This window comes from Nannospalax galili, unplaced genomic scaffold (genome assembly GCF_000622305.1).
Source record: "Nannospalax galili isolate Female #2095 unplaced genomic scaffold, S.galili_v1.0 scaffold734, whole genome shotgun sequence".
NCBI classification, from domain to species: domain Eukaryota; kingdom Metazoa; phylum Chordata; class Mammalia; order Rodentia; family Spalacidae; genus Nannospalax; species Nannospalax galili.
Genome location: NW_008337073.1, coordinates 3,163,674 through 3,176,478, shown reverse-complemented (window position 1 = coordinate 3,176,478; position 12,805 = coordinate 3,163,674). Strand labels below are relative to the sequence as shown.

The following is a 12,805-nucleotide window of genomic DNA, read 5'->3' as shown; positions in this document are numbered from 1 at the left end:
CTGTAGCCCACCCTTCACCATAGGGCTCATGCCCAATGGCATGCTGTAGATTTTGACAGACGTGTACTGATATGCACCCACCACCATAGCACCACACAGAGCTGTTCTGCCTATTCATCCCACCCTGTCCTCACCCCTGGTGACCATGATCTTCTCACAGATGCTAGGTCTGCTTTTTCAAGAATAAATGGGACTCTTAAAGTATATAGCTTTGTTAGACAGGTTTCTTTTGGGCTTATACTTTCTAAAATAAAAGGCAACATGTGTTCATAAGTCTGTATGCTTCTGAGGAGGATGACAAGTTTACATTCCACATTCTCTCAGTCCACAGACAGCTGGATTATATAGGGACACAGTATGAATTCTGCTGAGTGACAGGAGAAGCCAACTAGGGATTTAAAATGATAATCTCCAAAGTGGAAAATTAGCTGTGGAAAATCAAGGGTTGATAAACAGTGCTCTTTCCCATACTTCCTCTGGATGCTTTACCCTCTTACTTTGACATCCCTGCATAGCATCATCTCTTTTCAGAGGACTGGAAAGCCTGGTGCCAACCAAGCATGTTTTATACATCAGTTATGATGAAAAAATGCTGGCCCTGTTTAACAAGGTGTTCTGACAGATGTGTATGTGTTTGTGTGTGTCTATCTGTCTGTCGGCATTAACTTCCATGAATCCAGTGCCCGCCCTTTAATAGTAATGAGATGCTTATAAACGATCTTTCAGAGAGATTGCCCCCCCCCCACACACACAGTGGAGGAAATGTCAGAATGAGGTCCTCCCCATCTGGAGACTCTGACTTTGGTCTGTGTTGAAGATGCTGCTGGATCGTTCTCCAAAGCAACCCCCAGCCCCAGGTGATTCTGTTAGCGGGTCTGACAATTACACCAGGTACAATCAGGGGTTGAAGCCCCACAATCAGGGCTTTAACAAGTCCCCTGTCCCAGTACTGAATATTCAAGTTTGAGAAAACCACTGATCTGCAGCCCTAAATAAGTGTGGGACTGGAAAGTTTTGGATGGATGTTAGTTTGAAGCACAAGACTGGGGGTGAAGGGTTTGTGAATAGACCCCCCCCCCTGCACCCGCCCTGCAGCCGCAGAACAGTGCCCAGCTCTCCTGCAGGGTCGCAGGGTCGGGAGTCAGTGTCCGGAGACCACAGCCCGCCCCCCTCTCTCGCCCTGTCTCAGCTGCTCATTACCACCTGGAGCTCCTAAGCAGGCTGGAAAGGTCTGTTTAGGCCACTACCCAAGGCCTCTTACTACGGAATCCTGTCTCCAGTTTCTAGGGAAAACTAAATTTAGTTTCCCCCAAAGTGGACTTCTACTCTGAGACTGGCTTAGATTTATTATTACTATTATTATTATATTGTCATTAAATCAAGTCCTTGATAAGACTGTGTCCAATCCCATCGACCTCGTTTTCTGTACATCCTTCATCTCTAACCCCAATTTCGCCCTGTCCACACTACCCCTCTTGCCCCCCGCTCTTGCCCCCCGCGTCTTCCATCCCTGAGGATAGAAAACAGCACATCCAGCTACCTCCCCACACGTCTGGCCTTTTCCCTCCCGGGCCACCTCGGCAGGACACGACCCCAGGGTGATGCTCAGCGCAGGGACCTGGGGGGACAGGGGAGGGGCGGGCTCCGAGTCGGTGTCCCAGCTCCACCGTGGGGAGGGGCCGCAGCCGTCGGTCGCAGCGTGTCCCGAGGCTCCTCCCCTGGAGTGGCCGAGCAGGAAGCGGGGAGGGCGGCGGCGGGGGCGCGGCGCGGGACGTGCGGGCGGGCGCGGGGCCCGGGCGCCGGAGTATGCGGGCCTCGGAGGGCAGCCGCGGCACACAGCCGCGGCCCCGGCGCACCGCGCGGGGCGGAAAAGCCTGTTTACACAGACTGCACACCGCCTGGGGAATAATGCAGTAAAGGAAGTGAGCCGGCTCGGCCTGACTGCTCCAACTTCCTGCTCTCACACACAGCAGAGGGGGGAAAAAAAAAGAGGAGCGAGAGAAAGAAAAAAAAAGGGGGGGAAAATCAGGATCTCATTACAAGAGCAACAGACCGTCTGCAGACGCCTGTCAGCATGGAAAGTCGGGGGCTTTCGCCCGGGTCCTCCTAGAAATCCCCAGAAGAAGGATCCTCAAGCTCCCCCACATCTGGGTAGGTTGCAGGACTGCCTGTTGCTCAGACACTTGCAAAGTTTCCTTTGGGGTGGTTTTTGTTTATTTTTTCTTTCTTCTCTTGGGTTGGTGGGGGTGGGGCGGTGGGCGCCGTGGGGTGGGTTGCAGATTGGGGTGTCGGGGGTGCGTCCCCGCGGGGGAGGATGCTGCGCGCCGCCGCCGCCACCGCCGCCACCGCGGGAGCTCGTGCACCGGGCCGGGGGCTGCGGGGACCCTGCGCCCACGGCTCTCTGGGTCCTAGGGCCGCACAGCGAAGCCCAGGGGAAGGGGGCACCTGGCCAGAGCAGGCTGCGTGCCTGGAGGCTGGACTGCCGCTGACCTCCAGCCCCCGCTGCGGTCCAGATCCCCTCGGGTGGGCACTGGGCTCGGGTGCTCGGATCCAGGGAGGGAAACGGGGATGGTGAGGGAGGTGGAGGACATCGCAGTGGAGATGAGGGGCTGGGGGTTACGTCCACTCCCGCTGGGCAGGTGACCCCCCGCCCAGGTCACCACCCCAGGCGCACGCCCAGTCAAATGAACATTTAAAAGCCGGCAGAGTCTAGTGGTCACGATTTGGGAGATGGGCGGGCAAGAGATGATCTTGGAGTTACCAGCTCTTTACCTTCGAACTGACTGTTGGCCTGTAATGTTACCGTAACTTTTGGAGGGGGAGGGAGATTAAATTGGGGGCGGGGGCTTAAAAAAACCCCAAAACTAAAAGGTCTCTGTTTTGTTACGTTTTTTGAACCGACTTGTCCTGGGGACAAACTGCAGTTAGGCTGCGGGTGGGGGTGGGAGCAAGAAATGCTATTTCAGAAACTGCAAAAGGGGCTTTTTAGAAGAAGAAGAAGAAGAAAAAAAAAAAAAACGAGTGTCGGGAGAGTTTCTGGCTTGTCTGGAAACGGCAAGACTAATTGCCATGCGCTTCCGCTTTGAAACTGGCAGCAGACAGCATCTTGAAAATGACTCACTGGAGGAGCTCACAAAGAAACTGTGGTTTGCTCCTTCTCAGGTTTATGTATTTGTGCCTTTTACAGTTTCCTTTGTAGTGTTCGAGGGTCCCCCGCCCCTTCCCCGCCAGCCCCCTCCCGCCCTCCCTGCTTTCAAAGCCCCTGGCCGGTCTTTAACTCCCCACAGTCCCCTCCCGGAGGTGGGGGCAGTTGGGGTGGGGGAGGCCGAGTTGTTTTTGGAGTTGACGGGGGAGAGGGTAAAAGGGATTCTGCTGCTGCAGGGGGAAAAATGTTCCCTGAATTTTCCACTGGCTGCTGCAGGAAGAGAGAGCCCCTTTAGTCACCGCTAAGTAATGTCTGCACACACACACCAACTAATCTCATTAGGAGTTTCCGCTGCTCCGCACAGGAGGGGTTTTGTGCAAGCCACTGTCAGCCTGCAGAGCCCGACACTGCAGAGGGAGGCAAGTCGCCGCCTTATTGACTTAGAGGTGCCTTTTCCACCCCACCAGCATGTGTTGTTTTCTGTTGCCCAAGCATCCGGCGTTCTGTTCTGGCACACACACACACACACACACACACACACACACACACATACACACACACACTAGTCCTCACCCATCTGTGTCTTGGCTTTGTTGGGGGAAGGGGCTGAGAAACCTAGTATGTTCCCGGTACCTATCAATGAACCTAAATAGATTTCTAAGCCTTATTTACCCAATGAAATACTCTCTGATTTTCTTTCTTTCTTTTTTTCTTTCTCTCTCTCTTTTTTCTTTCTTTCTTTCTTTCTTTCTTTCTTTCTTTCTTTCTTTCTTTCTTTCTTTCTTTCTTTTCTTTCTTTCTTTCTTTCCTTTCTGTGGCACACATTTATTTGGAAAAGGTCAGTTATGGGTTTGAATTTATGAGGGTTATAAAATTACAAATTGTGTTAGGAGGGCATGTGGGTCAGACAGTTACAGAGACTGTCCATAAGTGTCCTTAGAGCTTCCAGTAATAATCCTGTTTGCAAACCCCCTGTGAGAAGAGATGGCCTTCCCATGCCAAATATAGCTCAGACCTTCTGGCCTTTTTTTTCTTTTTTGAGCCTTTCAATGTTGTCTAGAAATGTGTGGAGTTACTAAAAAGGGCAAAGAATTTTAAAAAACCGCATTGGAACACGAGGCCCCTTACTTGACATGGGTATGTTGCTTTGCCTCTCTTGACTGCCTCTGAGGCATTGGCATGACTTCTGTGGTGGCAAAGTGTGTCCTAAAAACAGTCAAGCCAACTGGCCCTATGTGTCTGTGGGCCTGAGTACAAGGTGTCCCTCATGCCTTGCCCAGCACAGAGTAGGAAATTGTTATGCTGAGTTGTGAGTAGGACAAAACTCACAGTTGCTGGCTGATGGGGAAACACTTGAAAGGTGCTCACATCATTCTGAATGTGCAATTGTGAAGAATGCTCCTCCTCATCAGAAGGAGGTCCTTAGAGTCTGTCATTCCAACAAGCCATGTTTGTTTCTTTCTATCTGTGGTTTTCAACCAGGTGTAATTTTGCCTCCCACAAAGAGCACCTGTTGGGGGTGCTACTGGCATCTAGTGGCTAGAGACCAGGCATGTTGTTACTCAACCAATTATGTCCAGGATAGCTTCCTACAAAAAATATGCTGGCCTCAAGTGTCAATAGTGTCCACACTGAGCAGTATATCCATACTGATGGTAAACACTCTCACAGGCATTCATTCAACAAATACGGCATTAAAATTCTTCAGTTGTTCTTTTCCTTTTGCCAATGTGAAACATGCTGTGTGCAGCCCCTCCATCAATGCTGTGCAGTAGAGTGGCAGGCAGATACTGACATTGTGATGATATGACTTTTGTGAGCTGAATTTTTTGAACCGTCCCACTCAGTATTAATGCTTTTTAGACTGGAAGGGCAGTAGCCCCGATAGGGGGAGAGCAGTGTTTTATTTTCAGCCCTATTTGTGAAATTGCCTAAATCTTTATTTAAAACTCTTTGTCTTCTGTAAGAAATTAAGTAATTTGAAACTGCTAATATACAGTAAATGTAACTCTGAGATCTTACATTGAAATTTATGTTTGTCATAACTTTTTGGAATTCAAATCTTTTCCTGAAATTGGTTAAAGGACTTCCAGGCAGTGTAGGTAAATTAAAAGATTCCTTTTTAACGGCCAGACATTGGATTTTTTTGTGCTCTGTGTTACCAAATTATATTTATATATCTGTCTGATTCAGATAATCAATATAGTGCTGTCAGGTGTTACAAAACACTGCCTGTTGACAAACCCAGGACACTTAATAAAGAAGTACCAATGGATGTGACTTCCTGGAGTAGTCTTTTCTAAGGGTTAGTTCCTCCTTATTAATACTTATTAGTATGGTTTTGGTCCCTCACATGCCTAGGCAATGACATAATTATCTCTATGTTTCCCAAATGTAGGGTTCCTCATTCATTATGTATAAAAAGCAATGGGCTTTCTGTCATTTGAAGTCTGTCCTTGTGACTGGATTCTGGCCCCCTCCTCAGTCTGTTTTACTTGTATATGTGAAGAGCATGGCTGATTTGCATGAAGGATCCCACTCTCATCAAGTGACCTTGCATGTTCCAGGGGAAGTGTATTCCATGTTGTAGTTGTCTCCGAGTCTGCAGGGAGATTTAAAGCATACTTAGACCACACGAGCCAAAAGATATCTTCCAAAGCTTACTACTTTTTCTGTTTTTTCCTGGTTGTGAGAAACGTCACCATTCACCATAGGAAAATATAGAAAACTGGAGTGACAGTAAACATCTCCAATAATCCTGCTGCCAACATTTTATTGTACTGTATATTCTTGCAGTCTTTTAACACGTACATTGTGCATATGGATGCATGGGAACATGAGCACTCATAAAACTTTTATTTGGAGTCGCATTGTACTTACTTTTTAAAATAGCTTGTTTTCACTTAACATACCACATAGTACATTTTAATAATGAGCACTGAGACCAAAGTTACCAAGCATAGAGCTTGTATTCATTGATTTCATAAATGTGTTGACTCAGGGATGGATTGACATAATTTTTGCATTGACTGGTTTGGTGTTTTTGTCTTCTGTGGTTCAAGTAATGTTCTAAGAATGCTGCCCTCTTGAAAAACTGAGTTCCTATGTGCTGTGAAATTTTGGATTTTGATGACTTTCTGTATGATTTAAGAATGAGTCATAATTTATAGTAGAGAATCAAGACACGGAAACAGGAAATGCAGGGCACCACACATCAAACTAGAATGCTGCACACTGAAGGAAGAGAATGGAGGCTCCATCCAAAACATACCTTGGAATGAGCTAGCTTTGGCGGGAGGAACGTTGTACACTTAGATAACTCTTATTTATTACTGTTTCATTTTGTATCCAGAGAATCTCCAAACTTTGGTGTTTAAAACTGATGTTTTTAGCTTGAGATCACTATTGCCTGTGGCCAGTTTGAATTGAGGTCATTTAGCGTTTTGACTGAAACCATGGCAGTGACAACCATGACAACTCTAGTTTTGCCACTTAGAGTTCAGCTCCCGAAAATGGAATTATCTCTGTGTTTGTATGTTTAGCTTTCTGTTAACAAATCCTGAAGGCCCTCAAAGATAGATTGTTCAGCCTTTTAGGTAACTGGTCTTTCTAGGCTTTTAACTCTCTGTGATTCCTTCCCACAATCAGAATTAAAATAGCCTTGTACGTCTCCCTGGAAGCTTACATATATGTCAGCAGTTTTTGAATAAACTTTGAAGTAGTTACTTCAACTAAATGTGATTTGGGTTGAATTGTCACTAGGAGTGAACTCTTTGGCAACTTTGTTGATGTGTATTAACTTACACTTCCTGGGAGGAATTATTAAATTATTCCAAAAATTAAACAGGATTAATTTATAACTTGACTGAGAGATTTACTTGCACATTTTTCAAGTAATAAAGATGACTGGTTTTATTAATGTATTCTAACTTGGATTGGACTAAAATGAATTTACTCACATACTCAAAGAGATTCAAAAGCTTATAGTATTCTTAAAGCTACTGTGTCTGAGAAATGTTGATTAGGGGTAAAGTGTATAGGAATTGTGGGGTAGGTATTAAATACATATATCTGGATACAGTCTCTCACGGCTGGTGAAGTTAGGGTTCTGAGCAATAGAAAAACATGCTAGACCCTTGACATCATTTTTCACCTTAAAAAATAGGCATACCTTACATACATTAAAATGTGCAGGTCTTAAGCATGATTGTATGTATCCGTGTATACATCTTCTTTTATTAGAGACTATTTCTCTCACTTCAAAATATTCCCTGAGTATTTTTTTTTATTTCATTGGGACAATTTCATAATTCTGCTAAGTCGGTTCTCAAACCCCAGAATGCCTTAATAAAATGTTGTAATACTGTTATTTAATTGCATGGTTAAAGAGTTAACGGGGGGATTCTCTTCCAGTTTATTTAACATCCAAAAAATATTTAACCGATGCTGGGAAAAATATTCCCTTAAACTAACCGGGTTGAGAGAATAGTGTTTAATTATTCTGTGCCTCAGTTTCCCTGACTGGATAGCAGCACAACTGAAGTAGACAGGCTGGATGTCAAGTCCGAAGTCCTACGATGTTTTTGGAAATACTTGACTTCTATGTATTGTGAAAATGTGGTATGAATTTTTCTTGATATTGCTGACTTAGAAACACAGGTAGCAATTTAAGCAAATTCTGCTAGTGTGCGCTGGGAAAAGATACTTCTTCAAAGTTTCCCCTTTGATTTCATTTGGCCCTTTATCGAGTAAGGAGGACTCTGAAGGAAGGGCAGTGCCACTTGCTGTGCTTCCTCTGTTCTCTCAGAGGCTTGGGCCAGGTAGCATTCATTTATAATGACCCTTCGTTCCCCCATTTTGGGGGACACCAGTGACTGCCTGTGGGTTGGGTGTTGAGTCTGAGTTGGTCTAGGTAAGCTTTCTGTCTCCAGGCTAAGTTCTTCCTCTTCTTTTTGAACACTGTTGAGAATAGTCCTCATCACTACCACAGGGGCACCCCATCTCTCTCCTCCTTTGTCCCCAGGCCCCCGACTGCATCAGGAGCTATATCCCTTCCAAACACACATCATACTTTGTTTCCTTACCTCCTCTCACAGAAATCCTTCCAGTGGTTTCAGCCTAGGGTGAAGACTCAAACCCTTGACTCAAGCTGCACACCGTTGGTTTGGTCAGCCATGAGGGTCTTTTCTTGCTTCCTCAAGTGCTTCCTGTGCCCACTGCCACTAGGCCTTTGTGAATGCTCTGCTCTGACCTGGGAATCTCCTCTGAGGATTGCAATCAGCAGTCATCCTTTATATATTTTTATTTATAAATTAATTTTATATTTTTTAATGTTTTTAGTTTTGTGTACAAAATAGTTGGTTTCATTATGTCATTTAAAAATTTTATACTTATTATTTTTATTTTATGTGTATGTGTGCATTGCTTGAATGTATGTAAGTGCACCCGTGTTGTACAATGCCTGTGGAGTTCAGAAGAGGGCGTTGGATCCCCTGGAACTGGAGTTACGGGTGGTTGTTAGCTGCCCTGTAGGTGCTGGGAATGGAATCCGGGTTCTCTGTGATAGCAGCCAGTGCTCTTGACCACTGAGCCATCTCTCCAGCCCCTTCATTATGTCATTTTCATATACATATCACTGTGTGTGTGTTTATAGTCCTCTCACCGTCTTTCTCCCTCCTCTTCTCCCCTCAAGTGGGTCTCCTTCTCCTACAAGAAAGCAGTCCCTCTGCTGCTTTCTTGCCACACACACACACACACACACACACACACACACACACACACACACAGTTCTGCATATGATAGAAAATATGTGGTATTTTCCCCCTTCCCATTATCCTTTCTGTCTCCCTGTGTCTCCTTCCCATTAGGTCTCTCTTTCTCAACTCACCTGTCACTTCCTTGGAGAAGCCTGTGATGGCCCTCAGATTACATCTCCCTCAGTCATTCCCCCTCTGGCCTGGCTTCCTGAGACCTTGCCACAGGCATTATTTCCAGGTTTCCTTATTACCCAGATTCTTGCTGTCTGAACACAGGAACCAGACAATTTTAGGTACATTTTTCTGGAAACTGAGCTGTTGTTCTGAATTACTCATTAATACCCTTTATCCAAAACTCAGAATCCAAGCACATGTGGCATCCGAACCCTTGAACCAGTTAGCTTCAGATAGTAAGGGCTACGTGTATGCATGTATGTGCATGTGTGTGTGTGCACGCGCATACGTGTGCGCACACATGCGTGCAATGCATTCCACATCTGTGGTGCCCATCTGGCTGGGAGTTGATTCTGGGCCCACATCTGTTTTCCTCATCCTTGTGTCCACCCTAGCACTATGTACAACACCTGGCACTCTGAGAATTAAAAACAAAACAAAGAGAAGAAGTCTTATAAATGTAGCCTGGGCTTGATAAAACACTCAGTTGTTATGCATACACCCAACTCTTTACCAGGTAGCGCCTGGAATTAGTAACAGGCAAACCTTTCGAATAAATCATAAAGATAGCCAAGAAGAACATCTTTGTTATTTGCCATGGTTCTTTTCTAAACTTCCAAGAAAAGTAGATGCTAGAAATCAGGTTAGTTTGATAGTGTCTAAAAAAACAAACTTTTGCTCTGGTTTTAATATTGATATTATACTGACAATGGCTGACTTATGCTACAGGATGCTATAGCTTGAAAGAATCTCCTGTAAAGTTCTTTTTATGGAAGATTTCAGTTGATCAACTTTTCATAGTTGCTGTGGTTATCAGTTCTGAGTTCCATTCCATCACATTTGTGGTTCGAAGTCCTTCACGTATGAAAACCTGGGCATGCAGCTTTTATCTATAACTTTTAGAAATTAATGATGCTTCAGATTGTGTTTTAAAATAATAAAAGACTGTGTGATGATGAAAAATAAAGGGGGCAAAAACCCAACTTGGTTCTTTTTTAAAATTTTTAAAAAATTATTATTTTTATGTATATGCATGTATTGCCTGCGTGTAGGGTAAGTACAACTGTGTCATGCAGTACCCACGGAAGACAGAAGAGGCTGTCAGATCCCCTGGAACTGGAGTTACAGACAGTTGTTAGCTGCCATGTGGGTGCTGGGATTCAAACCCAGGTGTTCTGCAAGAACAAGCAGTGTTCTTAACTGCTGAGCCATCTCTCCAATCCCCCAACTTGTTTTTTTGATGAAAAAAATTAGTTATGCTGAAATTTGCCAGGGAAGACTTTGTTGATTGTCAAACCTTTGTTAACCAGAATGTAAGATCGAACAGATTTTTCTTCCTATTCCTAGCTATTAGAAACAACAACAAAATAAGCCCCAATATTTACCCTAGGACAGGTTCCCTGGGGACTGTAGGAATTAATGTGGGATTCTATGCTGCTCATACAGGTAACCTGTTATGATGGTGAGGCCATCATGCTGAGGCCCAGAAAGATGGATACTTAGTTAAGGAATATTGTAAGCAAAAAAGGGGGTATTGGTGTTAGAATGATTTGCTAACACTAAGATCTAAAACTAAGAATGTGACTGGAACTCATTGAACTGGAAACATTAATTACCCATGTTACCCCTTTATTGGTGTTTGGAAGATTTGTCTTTCAAGGCTGAAGTATAAGCTCTATTTACTGGAATTAGTTAAAAAGTGAAAGACTGAAGTATATGCATTGGCTTAGGGAGAACTCACTGTAAGAATGGATAGACACAGGGATCTAAGAGAACCCCACAGTATGTGACCTCAGGAAAAGGCTGACCAGAGGAACAGCTGTTATTGCTCTATTCAGAGCAGTCCTGCTTGTGTGAGATTTCAGCCCCAGTTCTGTGTAGAGGGTGGTGTCTAAGGGGATGTTTATTGAGCTGCTCCACCCGGAAGAATCATTGTTTCACTGTAAGAAGTCAGGCTAGAGCCTGGATTGACTGTATAATTTTCAGGAAAGGAGAAGCCTTGGATTTCTGATAACTCCCATTATGAGGATACAAAGACAGCACCAAGCCAAGTAGTGCTGTCTGGAAGAGTGAGAGGATGTACTGCTGGGGTTACCCTCTGTGATCTTGGACTTGAAATCTTTTGAATGCTGTATTTATGAGCATTGATAAGGAGGTTATTTCTGCCACTATCCTTGTTTGTTTTCTAAGCCAAGTCCCCAGATACTCATCATTTAGACCAGAGGGCATTAGATGGTACATCCAGCATCTGTAGAAATGCCTTTTGGTTGTCTCACTTCATCTTTGAGAGCTGAGGCAAAAGCAGAGGTCAGCCAGCCACTTGGCATTGCTTGGGTTTGCTGAATTCACTTAATTCATCACTTTACTAGTCTCGATGTTGCAGTCTTGATATGGAGGTATATAGAATAATTTTGAAATTTTCTTAAAGTGAATTACCAAGACATTTGAATCAAATAGAATGACCCAAATATAACATGGTTCTCAGTAGATTGAGGGTTGACCTGGATGTAGCTTAGTTGGTAGAGTGTCTTCTTAGCATGCATGAGGCCATGGTTTCAGTCCCCAGTACCAGTATCAACTGGGTGTGTTGGTACATGCCCATAATCTTGGCATTCAGGAGGTGGAGGCAGGAAGATCAGAAATTCAAAGTCATCCTTGGCTACATAGTGAGTTCAAGGCCACCCTGAGTGGAGGGCCTGTCTCAAAAACAACAACAAAACAAAACGAACAAATAACAAAACTATCTGCTGTCTGGAGATCATTGTCTTCTTTTGATTTGAATCAGAGCTGAAACACAAGAACAGAATCCTTGCTCAGTATTTACTGTTTCCTCTCTTTGTTTGTTTTAACCTTAAATATTAGACCTGGCAATTTGTCCTTAAAAAAAGCAGAAAGTGTACTGGGGAGCTGGCTCAGTAGGTAATGTGCAGCCAGGTGAGTAAGAAGATCTGAGTTTGATACCTAGAGCCCATGTAAAAAGCTGGGCATGGCAGCACTCACTTGTAACCTCAGCACTGGGAAGGTAGAGACAGGCAGACCCCTGGCCAGCCAGTTTAGGAGGTAGGTGGCATTTACTCAGGTTTTCATTCATTTTCCATATGTATGTGCACTTGTACACACATGAACATGCACACACACAGACACACACACACACACACACACACACACAGAAACTTTAAGAGTTTGTTGTAGAAGATCATACATGCACCATAGGTTTCAAATATTCTACCTAATGAAAAGGATGATTTTCTTGAGTGAAGGGGAGGGGAGATCATCTAAATCCAGACCTGGCTATTTTGTACCATTAATATATTCATGCTGAACAATTATTAGGAAAGTAGAGCAACTAGTGGTTTGTGGCATTTTAAAAAGGGCCAACTTAATGAATGGCACATTCCTGCACGGGAATTAAGGGTGGCGAGGCTGCACTGGGATCAGGGCTTGTGTTTGATACCAGGGCCGTCATTTGTCATCTCTTCTGTTAGATGCTTTTGGGGGCCTTTGTGCAACATCACTCATGGGTTGGGAATGAATGGACCATTAGCAGCAGCGTTCACATTACTGTGTCCATTTATTCAACACATTTGGGTGATTAATTTTTAAAGGTTTTAAATATGAGACATTGGAGTAGACTTCAGTTTTGAAATCACTCACTGTACATTTTCAACTGTTTTCTTAGAAATAATAACATTTACCATGAGTACCAAGATATTTTAAGTGTGTTCTACTG

General features: G+C 44.3%; 1 protein-coding gene across 2 annotated transcripts in view; it reads left to right on the top strand.

Annotated features, from left to right (window-relative positions):
* The first annotated feature begins 1,734 nt into the window (after nucleotides 1-1,734).
* The window catches only part of Elk3 (ETS transcription factor ELK3), a 68,866-nt gene continuing 57,795 nt past the window's right edge, over nucleotides 1,735-12,805 (top strand). Inside the window, exon 1 of one of the 2 annotated variants that reach the window (XM_029563087.1) lies at nucleotides 1,735-2,151. The gene's annotated coding sequence lies outside the window, so the exon portion shown is untranslated. The remainder of the gene's footprint in view (nucleotides 2,152-12,805) is intronic. The other variant, XM_008832063.3, reaches the window with a different exon arrangement.